This window comes from Dermochelys coriacea, chromosome 18 (assembly GCF_009764565.3).
Source record: "Dermochelys coriacea isolate rDerCor1 chromosome 18, rDerCor1.pri.v4, whole genome shotgun sequence".
NCBI lineage: Eukaryota > Metazoa > Chordata > Testudines > Dermochelyidae > Dermochelys > Dermochelys coriacea.
The window spans coordinates 19150812-19171175 of NC_050085.1; the positions used below are offsets into that span (position 1 = coordinate 19150812).

General features: G+C 42.4%; 1 long non-coding RNA gene and 1 pseudogene across 2 annotated transcripts; both read left to right on the forward strand.

The window, feature by feature from the left end:
- The first annotated feature begins 2132 nt into the window (after window positions 1–2132).
- LOC122457056 lies at window positions 2133–5966 on the forward strand. Of its 2 annotated transcripts, XR_006276338.1 has the most exons (4): window positions 2133–2355; window positions 3079–3165; window positions 4088–4182; window positions 5594–5966. It is a non-coding gene; the product is annotated as an uncharacterized LOC122457056 (long non-coding RNA). The 2 variants fall into 2 exon arrangements; XR_006276337.1 differs by lacking the exon at window positions 4088–4182.
- A 13001-nt stretch (window positions 5967–18967) lies between these two features.
- Window positions 18968–20100, forward strand: LOC119844995 (annotated as a pseudogene).
- The last annotated feature ends 264 nt before the right edge of the window (window positions 20101–20364 follow it).

The following is a 20364-nucleotide window of genomic DNA, read 5'->3' on the forward strand; positions in this document are numbered from 1 at the left end:
AGTAACAACTGAAACGGTGGTATTTCTTTTTAGCTATTTGGATTCCTGTGCACTTGATCTGTGTACAACTTAGCACATTATATTCACAGAGGGTCATGCAAACATTTTCCTGGGTTTAGGTCTGTGCAGTTTCTTGAGTTTTGCTGTGAGTTTTAGGCTCGAACTAACCCCAAACCCACAAGCAGTCAGTTGAAGCTGGTAGCTCCCTAATTTGAACATATGTCAACATAACCCCATGAATTTTCCATGGATTTGACATATAACCTCATGTCACTCCCAGGTTCAGTCAAAGCTGGGCCGAAGTTCACTAAGAAAGTTCAGCAAACCTGGGTCGTGACTCAAGTTTGCAGCTAAACCTGAAAACAGCAGAACTTCGGGTGGATTTTGGCTTTCATTGAGAATGCTTTCCACAACTCTTCTGTCTGCTCAGAACTTCACTGCGACCAACCAACCAAACTCATGTAATAACCATTTCAAAATACTATTGAAAGTATCACAAATACTGGGAAAAAATACCAGAGCCAGAGGAAATGCTAGGAATTTAGCCAATAGAAAGTATGGTCACTCCTGCAGAAAGTGTGATCTATTTGCTCAATAATGAAATCCACCAATGAAGTTCATTTCACCACAGTGCTGAAAGAAACCCAGATTTCTTATGTTGTCTTGGTGATTGCACTCAGATCCCAGATGGGTGGATAATAAAGTTATAAATGATTTACTGCTGTACAGTATATATTATCAAAGGTTTATAGAGATCAAATCACATAGTGAGCTGAAAAATCCTCTCTATTGTTGAGGCTACTCCGGGTCTGCTGTTGGCAATAGCCCATTAATGGCATATGGAGGAGTTTGCCTTATTCTAACAAGAGCGTAGGCATTATAATTTAATTACTTCCATTATTAGGCCAATTTTGTTTAAAAAAATAAATAGACTCTTTCTTTCTTAGCATCATCTGAAAGAGGGTTCTGCTGGTTCTTTCCATGTCAAATTTTCTTACAAAACTGTATCTTATTGATGGTGTAACAGGAGATTCTTGCTTTCTAATAACGATATCCTCGCCCCATGTCTTTATCCCTGAGATATAGCTACATCCTGATGAAGATTTCCTTGCCCAAATTTAGTGTCCCAGCATCTCTATCCCTAGGATAAAAGATTGACTTGTCCCGTATGAAGAAAAACCCCAACTATGGGACAGCAGACTCAGTGAGTTTCAAATAGAGGAGTTGCATCTCAATGGTTGTGTCAGGGTAATAAAGTTTGTACTCCCTCGGGTTCAATTGCCTGAATTTGTGGATGTCCCAAGTGGGTTTTAAGACATCTGCATAGAGAGGTCATTTGCTTACAGATGGATTGTCCATTGCCTGGCACTGTCTATAGTAATTTACATCATTGCTAAGAGAGTGGTAAATGGTTGTAAAATGCTACATGTGCAGCTCTGTATCCAAGGAGAACATTACCAGGTTCAGAGCTTTTAAAATGCCCTTGTCTTGCTGAGCATTATTAAGCACATCTTTTTTTGTCTTTTCCTGAATCTTTATTACAGCCTTTGTAAACTCAGTTGCCGTCCAGCTGACTGTTCTATTTCCTGTGTTGTCAACTCTCACAATTTTAACATAGATCTTGTGATATTTGGTGAAGTCCTTGAAGCCCTAGCTCCAGGAGTCAGGCATCTCAGCTTTCAATGTCTCTAGCTCTAGTGGTTGCATTGAAAAGCTTAGGGATGTGATCTGAGTGCCCCCTAAAGGCTCAGCAACAAGAAAGGAAATAAAAAAACCCTCCCTCCTTGTTACAAAAAAATTGGTGAATTTTAAGCCAGTCTCATTTTTTGAGACTTGACCCATGGTATTTGAATGTGTGGGGCTGACAATACTGTATTTGTTGGAGAAGCAACTTTGTACTGATTGAAAAAGACTTGGGTTTTTTCCCCCACTGTGATGGAAGGGTGTAACCCACACAGACAACAAAAGGGTTAAGGTTGGTCTGAGAGGCCAGTTATGCTACTTGGCTACACCTGAAGGCTGGGCCAGACTTAATTAAAGATGAAGCCCAGCTGGGGAAGAAGCTGGGGGACCACTATAAAGGAAGGAAGTCTGGAGCAGATGGAGGCTTCAGGGTAGTGGGTAGGAGTGCTGCAATTCCTCTATTTGCTGCAGAGTGACTAGGAGGAAGCCCAAAGAGAGAGTTGGACCTAGAATCCTCTCCTAGGTAAAGGAGTTCAGCAAGAGGCCAGCAGAGAGAGAGAAGCTAGTGAGGTGGGGCAAGCTTTGGTGGTGAGTCCTGAAAAAAAGGCAGGATTTGGACTTGTAGGGGCTGAGTATAGGGGCATTCAGTTGAGGCCCAGAGAAGGACAGAAAGTGAGTTTATTTGTACTCTTTAGTTTGGGATCTTGCTGGGGAATTCCAAGGGAGAACCCTGTTGGTCCCAGCCCTGAAAGAAGGGTGGACCTAAAGAGGTTGTGTGGAGGAGGCCTTTTGGACTTCTATGTTCCAGAAAGGGAGCAGGGGACTAAATCATGATCCGGTTGCAAGGCTGAATTGTGAGAAGAGAAGGACCACCACAGGACTAGAGAAACCATGGGCAGGAGGCCTTAGGCAAGAGGAGCCTGCTATGCTATGCCTTGCCAGAAGGGGGTGCACCAGCAGTGTGTCTACCCTTCTATGCCAGGTGAAATCCAACCCCTAGTGATTCTGACCTGCTCTTTACATCCCTTTTGAGGTTGTGGGGGTGGGTGGAGGAGAACAGAAGGGAGTCTCATCTCTGTTCTCTGGGAGCTAGGGCTTTCAAAAGGTAAAATGTAAATAAATAACAGGGCTATATCTTGGGCAAGGCCCTTAGCATCACAGATGGGGCAGTGCTGATTTCTCCCGCAGAGGAGTGCCTACAGCTGCCAGAATCAACAATTTATGGGCGGAAGACACCTCAAAAGAAAACAAATAGGAGCAAGGTGTTCATGCTACTGCCTCTAGGGCCACTGCTCAAAGAAGTTCAGCTCTGTCTTGGAGTTGGGATTCAGGCGGCTGGGTCTGTGATGATTGTCCTGCTGATAGTTGCACACTTTCTCTTTGATGTGTTCAAAGACTTCTTTCTTTTGTTTGTGTTTTCCTGTCAAATACCTCACTTAGGTCAGTGTGTAAGGCAGATACTATGGGGTATTATTACACAAGGTAAACAAAGGAGGGTAACCTGACACCTGCCTGACAGCAAATGTAGTGATTTGACAGTCACGAAGGGCTGGGGTACAGATCTGCTGGACTTTGTGCAGAGACACGCAATGCTCTATAAATAGATTCCAGCTATGCACCAATTGCTCAAGTCTACAAAGTGCTGAATATGTGAGACACTGAGCACTCTTAGCTCTCACAAACTGCAATGAAAACTGTCTTGGGAGAGAGCTGACTGGAAATATCTCAAGTAGATGAGATGTGATAGCTTGTAGATTGTAAGATCTTTAGGACAATGGAGTCTGTCTTTCTTTATGGCTAGTAGCAATATTACTAGACTGTCCAGTATCCTCACTTTACTAGAAGCTGTGGAAACACAAAGTAAGGGACAAGAGATTACAATCTAAACAGGCAAAGGGTGAAAGGGGTTAACAGAGGCACTCAGAGGTGAAGTGTCTTGCCCAAGATCACCCTGCAGCTCAGTGGCAGAGCTAGGAATACAATCAGGTCTCCCTGGTCACAATCCAGTGCCCTATCAACTGGACCACACTGGCTGTACACCTGTGGTGCTATTCAAGTAATGAATAGTTGTAGGTGTCTTGATTTTTCTATAGTACGTTTTATACAAACTGAATCCCTAAAGAGTTCAGGAGCACTAGACAGCATGTGGCCTGGGTTCTCAGACACTTTCATAGTACAGACTGCATCTTAATAGACAGATCACCCCATGGCCATCTCTCCTCTCATTCCTGATTGCCCGGACCATCTTGCTGCCCATTCACAATGATCAGGGCCCCCTTGTTTCCCATGTGTGGTCACATAACATCCCCAACACATCTACTCCTGTTGCTTTTGTGGGAAAGTAATATTAGCGAGATATTTGCTGTGGTTTTGGTTTTTTTTTTAACCTTCCGTTGTTGAGCAGCTTGAAACAAGGCAGAGAATGCTCTCCAAGCAGGACTGTGAGGATGAGTTAGCTGTTTACATGGTGCTTTGAGAGCCTTGGGTGAAAGGTGCACCGTAAATGCCAAGTATCATCATTATGGCTTTCTATGATTGCTGTGGTTTCATGGTGCAGCATTTCTGAATTAAATAATGTTGCTACAACAATGGCAGGTCTGGGGGAGGGGGAATTTGGATCTGAAATGAGCCTAGCCTCAGCAATAAGAGAACATGGAATGCTATGTACAGTGGTCTTTATCCTTTCCTCAGTGTGTGCTCGTCACTCCAGTTAGCATTAGCTGTGGGCTTTGAGGGCAAATAGCCCCATTTTATAGAAAATAGGGGCAATATATTCCTGAATGGGCGAAAGTCTGACCAGTACCTGATAAAATCCCGGTGAGCAGGGTTTCCAGAAGCTGGGCCAAGAGCCTTTCATCTGTGCAAAGAGGGAATGCATGGAGAGCAGCGTTGTGCTGAACGGTTTGCTTGAAGGAGCCTCTCCAATCTAGCAAACCGACCGCTGTTCCTTCAGGAGGCTGGCTCTGTGGTTTTGTGAGCCGTACCTAGCATACCTGTTGTGCTGGCACATAAGACGGGAGGGATACGCTGCCAGCTATAATCACTGCTCTGTGGCATTGTGCAGCATGAGGTGCCTATTGCTTTGTTATTAAATCTCTCATCACCCCGTAGGCATGTACTTCTTGCCTCGGAGTCACGATTACTGCTTTAATTATTAGCATTTCCTTTGCCAGCAATTCCTCAGCTTTCATTCCCTGAATCAGCAGGGCCTGCTGCAATTCAAAGCCTTGAGTGCTTTACCCTACCGAGACGTGACTGGAGTCATAGGAGCCATGTGGAATGGCAAATCCATTTTAAACACCCAAGCCTGAACAGCCCTCACTTCAATAAGCGACACAACCAGGAGACTTTGCAAATAATGACTGTTCATGTCAAAGATTTGGATCATTTAAAGGGACAAGGGGGAGTAGCTTAGGTCTAAAATTTTGAAATATCTTAAAATTAGTGTGTGTAACTGCCATATTTAAAATACCCTTAAATAAAATTACTTGGTCTCTTAGGGAATGTCTACATAGCGTTTTGGAGCAAGCCTCACTGCCTGCCCAGACAACCTTGGGTTGGTGTGGCTCACAAAAGGAGCTGTCTAGATAGTGCTTTGAAGCTGCAGCTAAGGCTGGACTTCAGGCTCTGAAACCTTCCTGCTCTTCTTCCCCACCCTAGGCTTCAGAACCCAAGCTCCAGCTATTTCTAGAGCACGACCTAGCCTGAGCCCCTCTGTTGACCCAGGCTGAGGCTTGCTCCCGCTCCATCCAAAATGCTGTGTAGACAAACCCTTTAGAAATTAGAAAGCAAAGCTCATGTTTATGTAGGATGAGGGCCAAAGAAACAATGACCTGTGCTTTTGTCTTCCTTCTATTGGCTCTGCAGCAGGGGACTATGTTCTGACAGCCCTATTCAATTCTTACTCCAGTTGGGTCAGTTCTCAGTATAGGGCTTGAGCACCTTACGGCTGAGGTGGAGAGTGATGCTGGTCTGCAAGGTTCTGCGGGATGGAAATGCCAAGGAAGGAGAGGAGCCAGCTAGCCGGCCACAGTAGCAGTCTGCAGAGGTGCCGTATTCCCTTGGTTTAAATGGATGACCTTCCACTTTGAAATTAAACTTCTAGCCCAAGATGTCCCCAGGCTGTTGACTTTTAGGCTATTTCATTAAATGTTTGTTCTTGGAGAATATCTTCTGATTTGTATTAAATTCTAAGATTCCCAAGCACCTAGAGCTACTGGAGAAAGAGTTTTGGAGGCCAATCTAAATAACTAAAGCAATAGAAATAAAATGGTCTGAAGATAGTCACGTAACATATTTCCTTTGCTTATCGTGATCATTCCAGTTCAGAAGGGGAGTTTTTGTCCCAAAGGATGCAGTGGAATCCTTTACATATCACCACATAATATGGCACTTTGTATTGTACCCAACAAGGTTCCCACTTGCTTGGATTATTATTTGTCAACCAGAAAGGTTTGTTTTGAAACTCTTCTATTTTAGGTTTCAGAGTAGCAGCCATGTTAGTCTGTATTCGCAAAAAAGAAAAGGAGTACTTGTGGCACCTTAGAGACTAACACATTTGTTAGTCTCTAAGGTGCCACAAGTACTCCTTTTCTTTTTTTCTTCTATTTTAGGTGGTTATATAGGCCCCATCACCAGTGTCTGAGCATCTCACATTCTTCAATGCAGGTATCCTCACATCACCCTGTGAGGTAGGGCAGTGTTATTACCACCACCTTATAGATAGGAAAATGAGGGTACAGAGACAAAATGACTTGCCTAGGATCACATAGTTATTTCATTAGTTGTCCCCTGGAATCACTTGGCTTCCAGGTTCTGTGGATCCTCTCCTTAGGCTGAGGGGGGAGTCCTTTAGCAGTGGGCGGGCTTCCGGCCACCCATTTCCTAGATCCCAATAGGATCACATAGGAAGCTCATGACAGAGCCAGGGATTGAACAAAGGGCCCTGGAGTTCCATGCTATCACCTTAACCCATGGACTGTTCTTTCATCCTGAAGCCACTGGCCTTAGCAGATTGGCATCAAGTTATTGCCTAAGTGTTCTTTTTCTCAACTTTGGGAGAGAAGCCTTCAGAAAATAAGTGCCCTGAAGTCCTGTGCTATGGTAGAGCTGGTCAAGTAACGGGGAAACATATATTTTGTTGTTTATTCAGCAGAAATGCCAACAACATTCTTTGGATCAATCTCTCACAATGAATAATTCAACAAGCTCCCTTGCTACAGGGCATAGGAAAAAGATTGTTGGACTCGGTTGGCCCCTCGCTCTGTAATGGGTCCAAACCAAAATCCCAGGTCCAGACTTTAGATTGTTCCAAATCTGGATCCAGATTAGACTTTGTGGCTTGGACTCAGCTGCGTAAGAGTCAGAGCCTGCCAGATACAGAGTATCCTCAACACCCTCTGAAATTAAAGGGAATTCAGTGGAGTGCATGAGAAGATCCAAAACAGCTCCTTCAATAGAAGTTCTAGGCCATGATCTGTCCTGTGGAGAACAGGCAGCTCTTCCAACACACATTACCTAGCAAATACTCACATAGGGAAACATAATAAAAGGGAAAAGCCAAGTCATTTAGGAAGTCTGGCTTCATACCGTATGTGCAGAGTGTACATGGCTGGTGGCCTTTTGAACAACTTCTCACATTAATTTCTTCCAATGCTGGACAACTTTGATTTATGACATTAAGGCTAGCTTAAAAACACCCAGACGTGAGGGAAGCCAAGAGTTTTGGAAGACTAAGGGAAACGAGGTCTATCAAGTGATGGATAGCATTGGTGGATAGGCAGACACCCCTCTGCACTCTCACTGCATCCAAATCGGGTCCTGGTTGAATGAAAGCAGAGGGTTTGCTTGCATTATGAGGACCTCTCTTGTTCAATTTTTAATATTGAATATTCTGCCAGAAATCCCATGGGATGGCAACAAAGTATCTTTTTGTAATGTTGGGTTGGATGCCAGGGGAGGAAACAGACAAAGAAGGACTTAGCAAATGAAAGAGATAAAACAGAGTGGTTGGGAAGGTTTTTAAAACTCCCTGGTGCAAGAACCTAGTCTAATTTCCTCCTTTTCTCTCTCCCTAATGTTGACAATAGTTGAACTAGTCTCTGTCTCTCTGTGTAAACGCTGCCTGTCTCCCAATAACTTAGGTTGCCAGTCTACTACCCCCGTCTTTAGTCCCTCTTTGCCTGTTTTCTGATCATTTAGTTTGCTGATGTAAGAATAAAAAAAAGGACACTGGTTTAAAAAGTCCTCGACCTTGGAGGCAGAGGGAAGCATCGTGGCAGCACTTTACATTTCGGGGGGCCACATGATCAGCTAGTGTAAATCAGCCTCCACTGAAGTCAAAACACCTGATTTACTGTTACCCTGCAGAAGGGAGCAGCTGTGGCACAGCCTTTCATAGAATCATAGAATCATAGAATATCAGGGTTGGAAGGGACCCCAGAAGGTCATCTAGTCCAACCCCTGCTCAAAGCAGGACCAAGTCCCAGTTAAATCATCCCAGCCAGGGCTTGTCAAGCCTGACCTTAAAACCTCTAAGGAAGGAGATTCTACCACCTCCCTAGGTAACGCATTCCAGTGTTTCACCACCCTCTTAGTGAAAAAGTTTTTCCTAATATCCAATCTAAACCTCCCCCATTGCAACTTGAGACCATTACTCCTCGGTCTGTCATCTGCTACCATTGAGAACAGTCTAGAGCCATCCTCTTTGAAACCCCCTTTCAGGTAGTTGAAAGCAGCTATCAAATCCCCCCTCATTCTTCTCTTCTGCAGACTAAACAATCCCAGCTCCCTCAGCCTCTCCTCATAAGTCATGTGCTCTAGACCCCTAATCATTTTCGTTGCCCTTCTTTGTACTCTTTCCAATTTATCCACATCCTTCCTGTAGTGTGGGGCCCAAAACTGGACACAGTACTCCAGATGAGGCCTCACCAGTGTCGAATAGAGGGGAACGATCACGTCCCTCGATCTGCTCGCTATGCCCCTACTTATACATCCCAAAATGCCATTGGCCTTCTTGGCAACAAGGGCACACTGCTGACTCATATCCAGCTTCTCGTCCACTGTCACCCCTAGGTCCTTTTCCGCAGAACTGCTGCCGAGCCATTCGGTCCCTAGTCTGTAGCGGTGCATTGGATTCTTCCATCCTAAGTGCAGGACCCTGCACTTATCCTTATTGAACCTCATTAGATTTCTTTTGGCCCAATCCTCCAATTTGTCTAGGTCCTTCTGTATCCTATCCCTCCCCTCCAGCGTATCTACCACTCCTCCCAGTTTAGTATCATCCGCAAATTTGCTGAGAGTGCAATCCACACCATCCTCCAGATCATTTATGAAGTTCCTTTGAGGAACAGTCTCTGACTACTGGCCAGGAGATTCCTGTTAGTATTTGAGTTACCCTCAACTCCTTTGCATGTCAGTGGAAGAATGAAACCCACATAAGACCCAGTTCTGTTTTCAGATATGCCTGCTCCACTTCTGCTGACTTCAGTAGGAGCTGTCTGGTTGTCCCAGGGCAAATTTTGAGTTTTCAAGTGTAACACAACCACAGAAAAGGTAAGGAAGACAGAAATGGTGCAATAACAAATCTGAACAAACCAGATTAACTGCCCATGCTGCTTACTGCTGTGTGGACACCTGTAAAGGTTGCACCTTAAAATATCATTTAAATATTGCTCTGATCAATCAGGTAGATAAAAAAAGGTTTATATACATGCTTAAGAGGTGCCAGCCATTGGTGAAATAACATGGGGGGAAATATAATAGCTAAAAAGGAATATGCTTTTCTCCTAATGAAAATTAGATCACTATTTCTTGTAGCTTTATTACAGAAAGTGTGATTGGCCCTTTCAACTTGTGAAAAATAACACTCAGTTTAAATGGCTCTTTCTTAGGAGTCAAGTGTTATTTCACAACAGGCCTTCAGAAGGATCACTTAAAGAGATTTTCTTAGTTATCCAAACATTTTGCTGACATGCCCTGTTCCTTGGTGCTCTCACACCCTGTTAGCTGTATCGAGTTCGTGTTTACATAACACACACTTTCCCTGCAAACTAAAAATGAACCAAATAACCAAGGAGTGAAGTATTATGAAAGTTTTGTCTTTAATTTTATCAATAGTTTTAAATATTTAGAAAGCAAAACATAAACATCTTAGAAGAAATCCATGTGTTTGCTCTTGTCCAGAATTGTTGGGATTTATAAACAGATGCTGCTCTCAGGGTGTGGAACGGATGTTTCAGACTTTCCACCAAGTTTATATATGCTCACGTCATTACAGCTCTTCCCCTGGCCTAAACTGCTGGCACAGTTTTCCGAAATGTTTTCATTAGTAAACTTTTCATAACCTCAAACTGTAATAAGCTGCACAGTGAAATCCACAAGGATGCCAGCTGGAGTTGGCACTTGGCAAAGGATTTTCAGAGCTGTTTGCTTAGCTGGATTTGAAGGATGTTCAGACCAAGTAACAAGACATATGACTTAGTTTTGACCTATATCACTGGCCAAACTCCAGTGATATTACACTTGAATGCTGGTTAATGTGAATGCCTTGCACCTCGGATTACAAAAACTCTGCACTGGTTACTTTCACACCTCATATACAACTTTAAATCACAGCCTGGTGGCAATAGGTTGCATAGGGCTAACTTGTAACAATGAGACTCCAGAATGGTTAATTGAAAATTTAATCATAAATGAATAGTTATTTTCATGGGTAAGAGGAGCACAAGTTTCCTTTTCTATGGCTCTTAATCTACTTTCACTCAGGGCCTGATCCTATACCCACTGAAATCAATAGTAAAGCTCCGATTAACTTCAGTGACACACATACCAGCAAAATTAATTAAGCATGCATGAAGTGATACATACAACAAGGGACATCAGCTGTGAGAAAGTGATTAATGGGCAGTTGCATGCACAGATGAGTGTCTAGGTGCCTAAATATCCATTTGGGTTCACAGTTGCATGATTTATTTGAACAAATATGGCTGCAAGCAGGTGTAAGGATTTTTGCACAAGGTTCTCTGCCTTTTTTTTTAATAGATGTTTCAATAGATGTTTATCTCTGCTGAATATTATTTTATTACTTGTATTGCTGTCAAGTCTAAGTGCCCCAGTTGAGATTTGATACTGTATGTATGCTAGGAACTGTACATACACATAGTAAGACAGTTTTGGCTCTAAACGTTTACAATTCAGACAGATTTAGAGTGGGATTATTGTCACCATTTTGCAGATGGGAACTGAGGCACAGAGACTGAGTGACTTGACCAAGGTCACAGAAAGAGTCTGTGGCAGACCTGGGAACTGACCAATCTCTTGGCTCCCAATCCAGTGGTTTCCCATCCCTTCTTGGCACCAGTCTTTTAGGCACTCTATAGGAGATGGGGGGGCAGTATTTTTACTGACTTTCACTGAGCACCCCAGGATGCATCACTTTTACCCTTGGCCCGTAGCAACAGAAAGGGTTAATTCATGGCTGAGCAGAAGAAATGCACCTGGTGAAATTCCTTTATCCTTTCTTGATACTGTCCATGGAGGAAGTAAATAAGTCTTTTTCTGCTTTTTCTCAATTTTCAGATAATCAAGTCTACCATTTTAAATATGTAGATTTTCAGCCAGGCTTTATACATAATTTGTACATTATTTATACAGGGCCGAGGTGTGTGGTTCATTCTCCCATCTTTTCTTTTCTTTTCTTTTCTTTTTCCTTTTCTTTTCTTTTTCTTAAATCTATTTTCCCAAAATGGAAAATATGCAACTCTAAGTGGCTTTTGTGATGCTGGATTCCAAGCTGTTTGAATTAAATCTGAATCCTGCTGGGGTTTGAACCTTCCTGATTGTTTGTCACTAGCAGGTTTGTTACATTTCAGATAATACTATTAATTCCAGGCCCTTCTTCCCCCCGAGATACTTATGACTGTTAAAGAGTAGAAGATCAGGACTGTATCCCCCAAAGACATTCCAATTTACCAACATGGTAATTAGTTGCCCCCTACAAGGACAGTGAGATGTCTTTATTTTTGTGGTATAGTTTATAATTTGTTTCCTCATTCCAGAATACCTTTTAGGAGCTGGAACATAACACTTTCCCTGTTGATTTAGATCTTCTTTTCTATTTAGCAACCATTGATTTTATTTTCCTCCCCAGTGTTTTGTATGCAGCTGAAATTAACCACCCTCTTTTCTTTAGCAGCAGCTTCAACTGGCACAGGGCCTGAGCCAGTGACTACCATAGGAGTTGGATCAGGCTCAGAGCTTTCCCCTGTCTTTGTCGGCATCAATTCTTGCTACCACACAAAGCTCAGTGAAGGAAGTTTGTTACTGAAACACATCTGCAGGGTCAGCGGAGGGAGCACAATGCAGTTTTGTGGCTTCTGCATAACAAAGCTGTGATCCGCAAAGCTGCCAAACGCATGGCTTCCTACTATGCCATTTCAATGGGACTATGTGTGATAGGAAGCACTACCCTTGGTAACAAGAGTTTTGCAGCAGTGAGAACTGGTCGTGGTTTTGGAGATGAGTTTTGTAAATCTGTTTCATTTTATATAGCTAAAATCTAGAGGATTTATTAGAGATTATGAACAAATTTAGGGTGAAGTCCATCTCTGTGTACAGGGGCAATGCCGGAGCTATGTGCCACTTGAATTCTGTTTTGTGCTGTCCTTCTGCACAGGGGTGCATTTCACCTCTCCAGAATAACAGAGTTGGTCTTAAAACATAAATCTTACTGCCTATTTAAAAAATATCCAATGCTTAGCCTGCAATGAGGACCAAACCCTGCATTTCAGGTATGCACAACCCCAGTCTCTGATGGGTTTCTTGGAGACTTGGGGGCACATGAATGTAAGGTCAGGTCCATTTTAACTAAAATCCTTCTCTCTTCCACACTTTGGATCTCTATTTCAAATTCTTCACTGCATCTCTGCTACAAAGTTAGACTGCAGAACTCACTGCCACAAGTTATCAGTGAGACCAAGAGCTGACCCAGGGAAAGGATCATCCAACAGCCCACTGCAGGGTTTTCTGCACCTTCCTCTGAAACATCTGGACACTGTCAGAAGGGGGGGCACTATATTAGATGACCACTGTGGCAATCCTTACAGCATTAATAGGTGCACCATGCATGGAATGATGGCAGATTTTGTACTGGAGACCAATATTTTAGATCAAGGTCTGCCATGAAAATAGGAGAGGAGAACTTTGTCCATCTGGTGCTCACAAAAATGAGTTCAAAATGCTGCCAAAGTGTCTGAAATCTGGGTATGCAGAAAGTCATCCATTGAATGTTTTACATTTTAAAAAAACGCTAAAAACCCAAACCCCAACACACACAGTCCAATGAATCCGCGCGAAGATGTAAAATCATCAGGGAAGGCAGTGTTTGTTTTTACACGGAGGTTATTGGAAATGTTAGGGGCGCATGGTAACAATTTGTAGCTGATGTGTTTGAAATATCATAACTGCTGTCAATAAACACATTAAAATTCAACTTCAAAGAGTGTTGTGGGTGTCTGGAGTGTGCTGAAGACATTGCACACTAGGGCTTTACATTGAAACAAGTAAGGAAGCAATCAAACACCTCCCCTCAGAGAGGAAAGGGATCTTGCAGGGTTGTTAGAGCAAAGAATCTGTGATTGTGATTACTGCTTCTGATTGGCTAAGAATTGTCAATCCTGTTTATTTTCATTACCCTGTCTGAGGGAAGGCTGCTGGCAACCAGCTTCCTCACCCCCTTGCCCACAGTGCATTGTGTTGCTTCCCCCTTTGCTCCTCTCTCATACATCCAGGTTCTCCTAATGGCAACGCCCTCGGTCTGTGAGAACACACCCATGTCTGTCTGTTCATCTCCCCGGAAACACTCACTCACTTCAGACACGCTATGCAAATCCACGCACTCCAGACGGGCACTGACTGCACAGGTCCCATGCTCGCACTGTGGAGATGGGATACAATTCTGATCTTTCAACTGCATAAACCACAGGCCTCTAGCACTTGACCTAAAAGAGATGTCCCTTTGCCAGCCGTAGTAATAGGTCCTTTATGTTATCTATGGGATAGCCACTAGAGAGCAACATGATTTCATACACAACATGACTGGTCTGTCTGCCTTAAGATATATCTTCTCCATCATTGTGTGCCTCTTGTTCATTATTTCTTTTATTTTCCCCTTTTTAATTCATTGAATGTTGCTAATGTCTGGAAGCATTCTCTCAAATTACAACTCCAAACAGACGTCAGCTACTAATTTTCTGTCCAAATATCAAGGGACGCTGCAAAATCTTCTTTTGAGACAGTCACAGAATGTACTGTGCTTCCTTGGCATGATGTCTTCCTGTCTATGGTTACATCCTTCTAATAAGAGCAAGGCGTATTTGCCCTGGCAATTGACTTGGTGCTCTAGGAGCATGCAATGGTTAACAAGGAAGTTCCATCATGAAAAAAAGGCACAGAAATATGTTTTCTTTGAAGCTCACTGAAATCTAAAAGTTGCAGCTTAATCCATTTTGAAAGCCGTATCAATCATCCTGTCGTGCAACACACTATCACAGATGTGAAATATAAAAAATGAGCTAGCCTGGCCGACGAATGCAGGGCCCATTCTCCCCGTCCATAAAAGCAAACATGGAAACTATATTCACACAAATAATAACATTTAATAGGGGATCATGAGAAGAAAGGGAGCAAAAAGGACCCTGACACACTGGCACTTGTGTCTTGCCCGACAAAGCTCATTTGTTATTTGGGAGAGAAATTAACATCAATTCATCAAGCAACTTGTCAAGTTGATGATGGATATGTCACTTCTTGCTTGGAGCAACGTGTCTGAGATTTTTGTAAGCACTTTGCTAGACTGTAAAATGTGATTACTTTAGAAATTTGAGGAAGTACCAGAGTTGGAATGGGTTTGGTTAGTGATAAAATTCCTTGTCCCAGTACTCTTTCAATGAAATCCTGGGGAGCTTTGCCAGTGACTTCCGCAGGGCCAGGATTTAACCCAGGGTATGCGCTGGCAGTCTTGTGACTAACAATAATGTGCCCTGAGCACATGGCATGTTCTGAGCATCTCTCAGATGCAAGCTTAGCATTCAGAGGTTCCAGTTGTATTCAACTCAGTATAAACAATGTACATCATATTATAATGATGCTCTGTAACCTTATGCCTTCCTATGGGGCAGATTCAGCTAAAATGGACCATCATCATCCAGTCTGACTACCTGTATGACATGGGCCATAGGACTTCCTTGAACTAATTTCTGTTTGAATTAGAGCCCATCTTTTTAGGAAAAACATCCTAATTCCCAGTGATAGAGGATATATCAAAACTCTTGAAAATGTTTCAGTGGTTAATTACCCTTACTGGTAACAATTTGCACCTTATTTCTAGGTTGAATTAGTCTAACTTCCTTTTCCAGCCTTCCAATATTTTGTTCAGTCTTGATTATCTTCAAGAAAGATTCAGATGAGAACAAAGAGATCCACATAAACTTAAAGAAAATGAGTAGATAGTGGGATATAACATGGAGAAGAGTTAGGAGACTTGATAATGTATTTAAAAGTCTGATGGAATAAAACTGAACACCAGGTTTTAACCTCAGGTATAAATCAAAAGAAGAACTGACAACAATGAAACAGTGCTGCATGCTTAACCTGCGGAATTCACTGCTACAGGAATCCAGCATAAAATAGTATGTCTGGATTTTATTCTGCTAAAGTATGGGTAATTTAATTATTGTCTACCATGTTGGTAGCTACCCTGTCTTAAACAGTATTAAAAGGACATTTACTCCTCATGATTCAGGCTACCAGCTGATCATTAGAGCTATGCAAATTCAGCTAACAGTCCCTAGCAATTCCAGATCATAAGGGTTTGTTCCACTTTCTTTTCCCCTAACAAGAGCTCACATCCCTGCAGCCCAGTTCCATAATGACTTGAATGCTGGGCCAGCCACTAAACAATACATTATTTATATAAATTCTCTTGCTTAGATACTTAGATGGTCCACATCACTATAGTATCGGAGTGCATCCCAATCTTTAATGTATTTATCCTCACAATACCCCTGTGATGTAGGGAAATGCTATAATCCCCATTTTACAGCTGGAAAACAGAGGCACCGATAGGTTAAGTGTCTTTCCCAAGATCACACAGAAAGAAATTGAATCCTGGTCTTCCAAGTCCTACTCTAGGGCCCTAACGAGTGGATCATCCTTCCTTTCTATTTGGTAGCAGCTAGAGGCTCTAGATCAGGGGCTTATTGTGCATGGTACTGCACAATCTGCATCATAGGCACTCAGTGATGTCATGAGGGTGCACTAGGTTTAATTCAGCACAGGACTCCCTTCACCTCACAGCCCACTGTTTTACCTTTAAACCCCACATCTTCAAGCAAAACACACTCCATAACTTTTGTGTGGCTTCCAAACTCAGAATCTAGCCTGAATTCAGGGTTTGCCACCAGAGAGATGTTTAGCTAGCCGGGGAGAGAGCATTTCTGGGCAGGTGAAACGGTCAAAGCACAGAGCTGTGTATGGTGTTTTCAGTGGAAACCGTATGCTCAGCACTTCTCAAATAAAATAAGCAAGAATGCCCTATAAGTAGCATGTTTAACTTTTTTTTTGTGAATTGTGCCCTTTCACTTATAAAATCCAGTGTCTGTTGATATGAATTTGACACCATTTATGAAGTGTCTGCAGAAATTTTGTAGATACACAAATATTTCCAATGTTTTTTTGTCCCTTGGGTGCCAGTTCATTATCAGTTGCTTGTATTTCAGTGGCCTGTATGAAAGGAAACTGGTGGTCTCACCTGTTTCTGTTGGGCAAATATTTCCCTGACAATTGACAGCAGTTGGCAGACTTGCAGGACCAAGGTTTGAATGGGCCATGGAGAATGAACTAACTTCTCACTCCAAAATATGTTCCTGCCAGGTCAGGTTTGAACCACATTGTCAAGGGAGCATAAAGGAAACTTTTGTTGCCCCATGTTGTACCTGTTCTGAGTAGAGGTCTTCAGTCTCCAATACTTCCAACTGACGGGAGCAGCAAATTCACACATGTTGTTACAAACATAATAATAAGAAAATAAAGGGTAATAATTCATGCATGACCTGTTATGATGATTTATAAAGGAGAGCCAATGTTGGGTACAGATGGGTGTTCCAACCTCTCAGCCTAACTACTGTTTTATAATTGCAGTCAAAATTCCCTTGTTTAAATAATAAACATTATGTTCTATACTGAATACTTCACTGTAAACTGCACACTGAACATGCTGAACTAAATAGGGCTTCTATTGCGATGAATATAACAACCTCTTAAATGATTAGGACACCTGTTGACATTAATATAGAAGTGCACATGGAAATAAATGTGCCGCACATTGAAATATATGTACACAAATATTTAGAGGATTAGAGAAATTGCTAAAATGGATAGAGCAGCATTTAACACGAACATGTGTGGAATCTAGGCTGAAATGGAAAGAACATGCATGGAGTCGATCATTTATCAGATGTTACGTTTTTGGTTTTGGTGAGTTTTTTTAAGTTCACTTGGGGCAGAAAAGTCCCTGCACTAACAGTCATGGATTTATATATTCAGTAGAGATTTTAAATATATCTTTCTTTGGAATCTGCCTCTGATTCATAACCACCTTCACTTAGTAGCTGGCACCTTTGCCATGCAAGCTGCAAAAGAAAGTAATTAAATTTAATAGAAGCCACCTTCACTTTGAAGCTGCCCTAGATTTAAGCCATGGAGAGAAGCAATTAAACTACAACAGCCCTGGATTCGAAACTAAGTTATATGGTAATTTTTGTTAAAGGAAATTTTCACTGTAACTGGGATTGGGTTGTCAGACCTGATTGTGTTCAGAAGTATACAGAAGTGTTCAGGAAACCTTTTCTTAAATCAAAAATACAATTTAAAAAGAAAGCAAAAAAGAAAAAATAGGAGTAAAACTGAGGTCAAATGTCACAGACAGAATATTTCAAACTTTTGGAGCTTTGGTTTCTCCCCCAGAATGTGCTGTGATTATAAAGGCTAGAAGGAAGAAGGATGTTTGTTTGCAAGCAGGCTTATCTGCCAGCAGCACAATAGGTAGCTTCATTTAGGAAAGGTGCTTTTTTTTCAATGGAAAGTGTTAGACACTTCATTTAAAGAAAGCTAGTCTCCTGAAAACAGCAAAATCTGCAAAATGACCCCGTTTGTTTTTCACTTCCATGATTTTTTGCATGTAAGGTAGAGCTTTGAAAGTAAGTAACAGCAAAGACTGACGAGAAACAGAATGCCATAACCAGTACCAAATGTAGCCCCGTTCCGTTTAAAAATTATATTTTTAAGAGTTCTGCATGTAGGATTGAAAAGAATTAAGTGAATGGTTCTGCTTTTGGTGCAGGCACTGTTCAGAAATCAAACAGGCATATTCAGCTAGATCCCCCACGAAAGCAAAGTTGTTCTCATCTTCAACAGCTGTTGGCAATATTTGCAGATTATTAGTTAAGGTGTGGGTGCATGTGAGAGGTTTAATTATTTTCAAGCAGGCACTTTGCAAGCAGGTTCAAGAGTGATTCTTAAATAGCTCACAGTCCATAAATGAGTCCATATGGAGCTTTATGAAAAAAAGCTAGTAAACTGTATATTCATAACAGAATATTTCTTACAGTGTCACGAGCCACTGGAGAAAACCTGGTAGGAATAATACAGGTGGAGGAAAAAGCATTGAGTATTAATTGTTGGTGAGGCATTATGAACATGTGTGCTTTGGTGTAAACAGTTGATTATTTTTATTTGTATTTGGTAGCACCTGGAGGCTCCAGCCAGGATCAGGTCAATCAAGACATGCCTTTCTGTAAGAGATGCTTAAGTCAAACACAAATTATTGGGTTCAGTAATGACTGAAATTTGCTGGCCTGTGTTATATAATGGTCCCTTCTGGCCTGATACTCTGTGAATTTAGGAATCTAAGCAAGCCATTTTTCAGGGATGTATCTGAGATCAGCAATCAAATCTGTACAGTCCTGACAGCTGACTCTTCAGTAAAACCATTATTACTTCACTGGTCCATTGTTAGGTACTTGAGAGCAGATATGGGAAACTGCAAATTCCTCAAAAACCTGCCTTGGCATTTGTCAGTAGCATAACAGCCTGGTTGATAGCGTGGGAGAATGAGAGGACTCTGCCATGTATGACATCAGCAATCTAGAACATTTATTATCAAACATTCTGCTTGCATGGCATCTCCCGAAAGCAGCTTTCAAGTAGGCAGCAAATAGTTCAAAGAATGTTTGACCCTAAAATTTTAGATATCCCAGCTGTGATATTTGACAACGGATCTGGATTATGCAAAGCTGGTATTGCAGGGGACAGTGCACCAAGGTCAGTTATTACAGCAATTGTTGGTCGCTCGAAAGCCAAAGCAACGATGCTAGGAGCAGGACAGAAGGAATTTTATGTTGGAGAAGAAGCCCAGTCCAAAAGGGGTGTCTTAAGTTTGAATTATCCAATCGACCATGGCATAGTTACATCCTGGGATGACATGGAGAGGATCTGGAGACATGTCTACGAGTGTGAGCTGAGAATCAAAGCTAGTGACAGGCCGGTGCTACTGACGGAGGCCCCACTCAATCCCCTGCAGAACCGGGAAAAAATGACTGAGATCATGTTTGAAGGTTTTAAGGTGCCTGCCATGTATGTTGCAGTGCAGGCGACCCTGGCACTCTATGCCTCAGCACGCACCACGGGGATAGTAATGGACAGTGGAGATGGCGTTACCCACACCGTGCCCATCTACGAAGGATACTGCTTACCCCATGCTGTTTCCAGGCTGGATATCGCAGGCAGGGATATCACTGAATACTTCATGAGACTCCTTTTGGAAAGTGGCCATTCCTTTGTGAGCACAGCTGAGAGGGAGATTGTGAAAGACATCAAGGAGAAGCTGTGCTATGTGGCTTTAGATCCCGTCCAAGAAATGAAAGCAAAGCCAGAAGAAATCCTCAAAGAATACAAACTGCCTGATGGAAATATCATTAAAATCGGCAATCAGCTCTTTCGAGCCCCGGAGACCCTTTTTTTTGCCCGCTAACATTGGTATTGAAGCCCCCGGGGTGCACAAAATGATCTTCAACAGTGTGATGAAATGTGACATTGATGTTCGCAGGAATCTTTATGGCAATGTGCTTCTTTCTGGTGGGTCCACCCTCTTTCCTGGACTGGATGAACGGATCCTGAGGGAGATGCAGCGGCAGGTGCCTATCGGGATGGCTGTACGGATCATAGCACCGCCCGAGAGGAAGTACTGTGTGTGGATTGGGGCCTCCATCCTCACTTGCTTGTCATCTTTTAAACAAATGTGGGTCACCGTCAGTGATACAAAGAGTTGGTGCAGCTGTAGTACACAGAAAATGCTTTTAAGGAGAGACTAAGCAACTGAACCAGTGTCTCATTTGAATAGATGGTGCTCAAGAAATGCTCCCAAGATGTGAACCAGAAGATGCTACAGTGGTTTGTGTATTTATTGGCTGACCAAACATTACAGAAAATAAAACATTAGAAACATACCATCTTGTTCAGAATGGCTGTTATTTTCCTATCCCCCTCAAGGGTGCACAGTGTCCTACCACCTCCACTAACTACTTCCTCTTGCTCCCACGTCTTCACATCTTCATTTGCACCTGT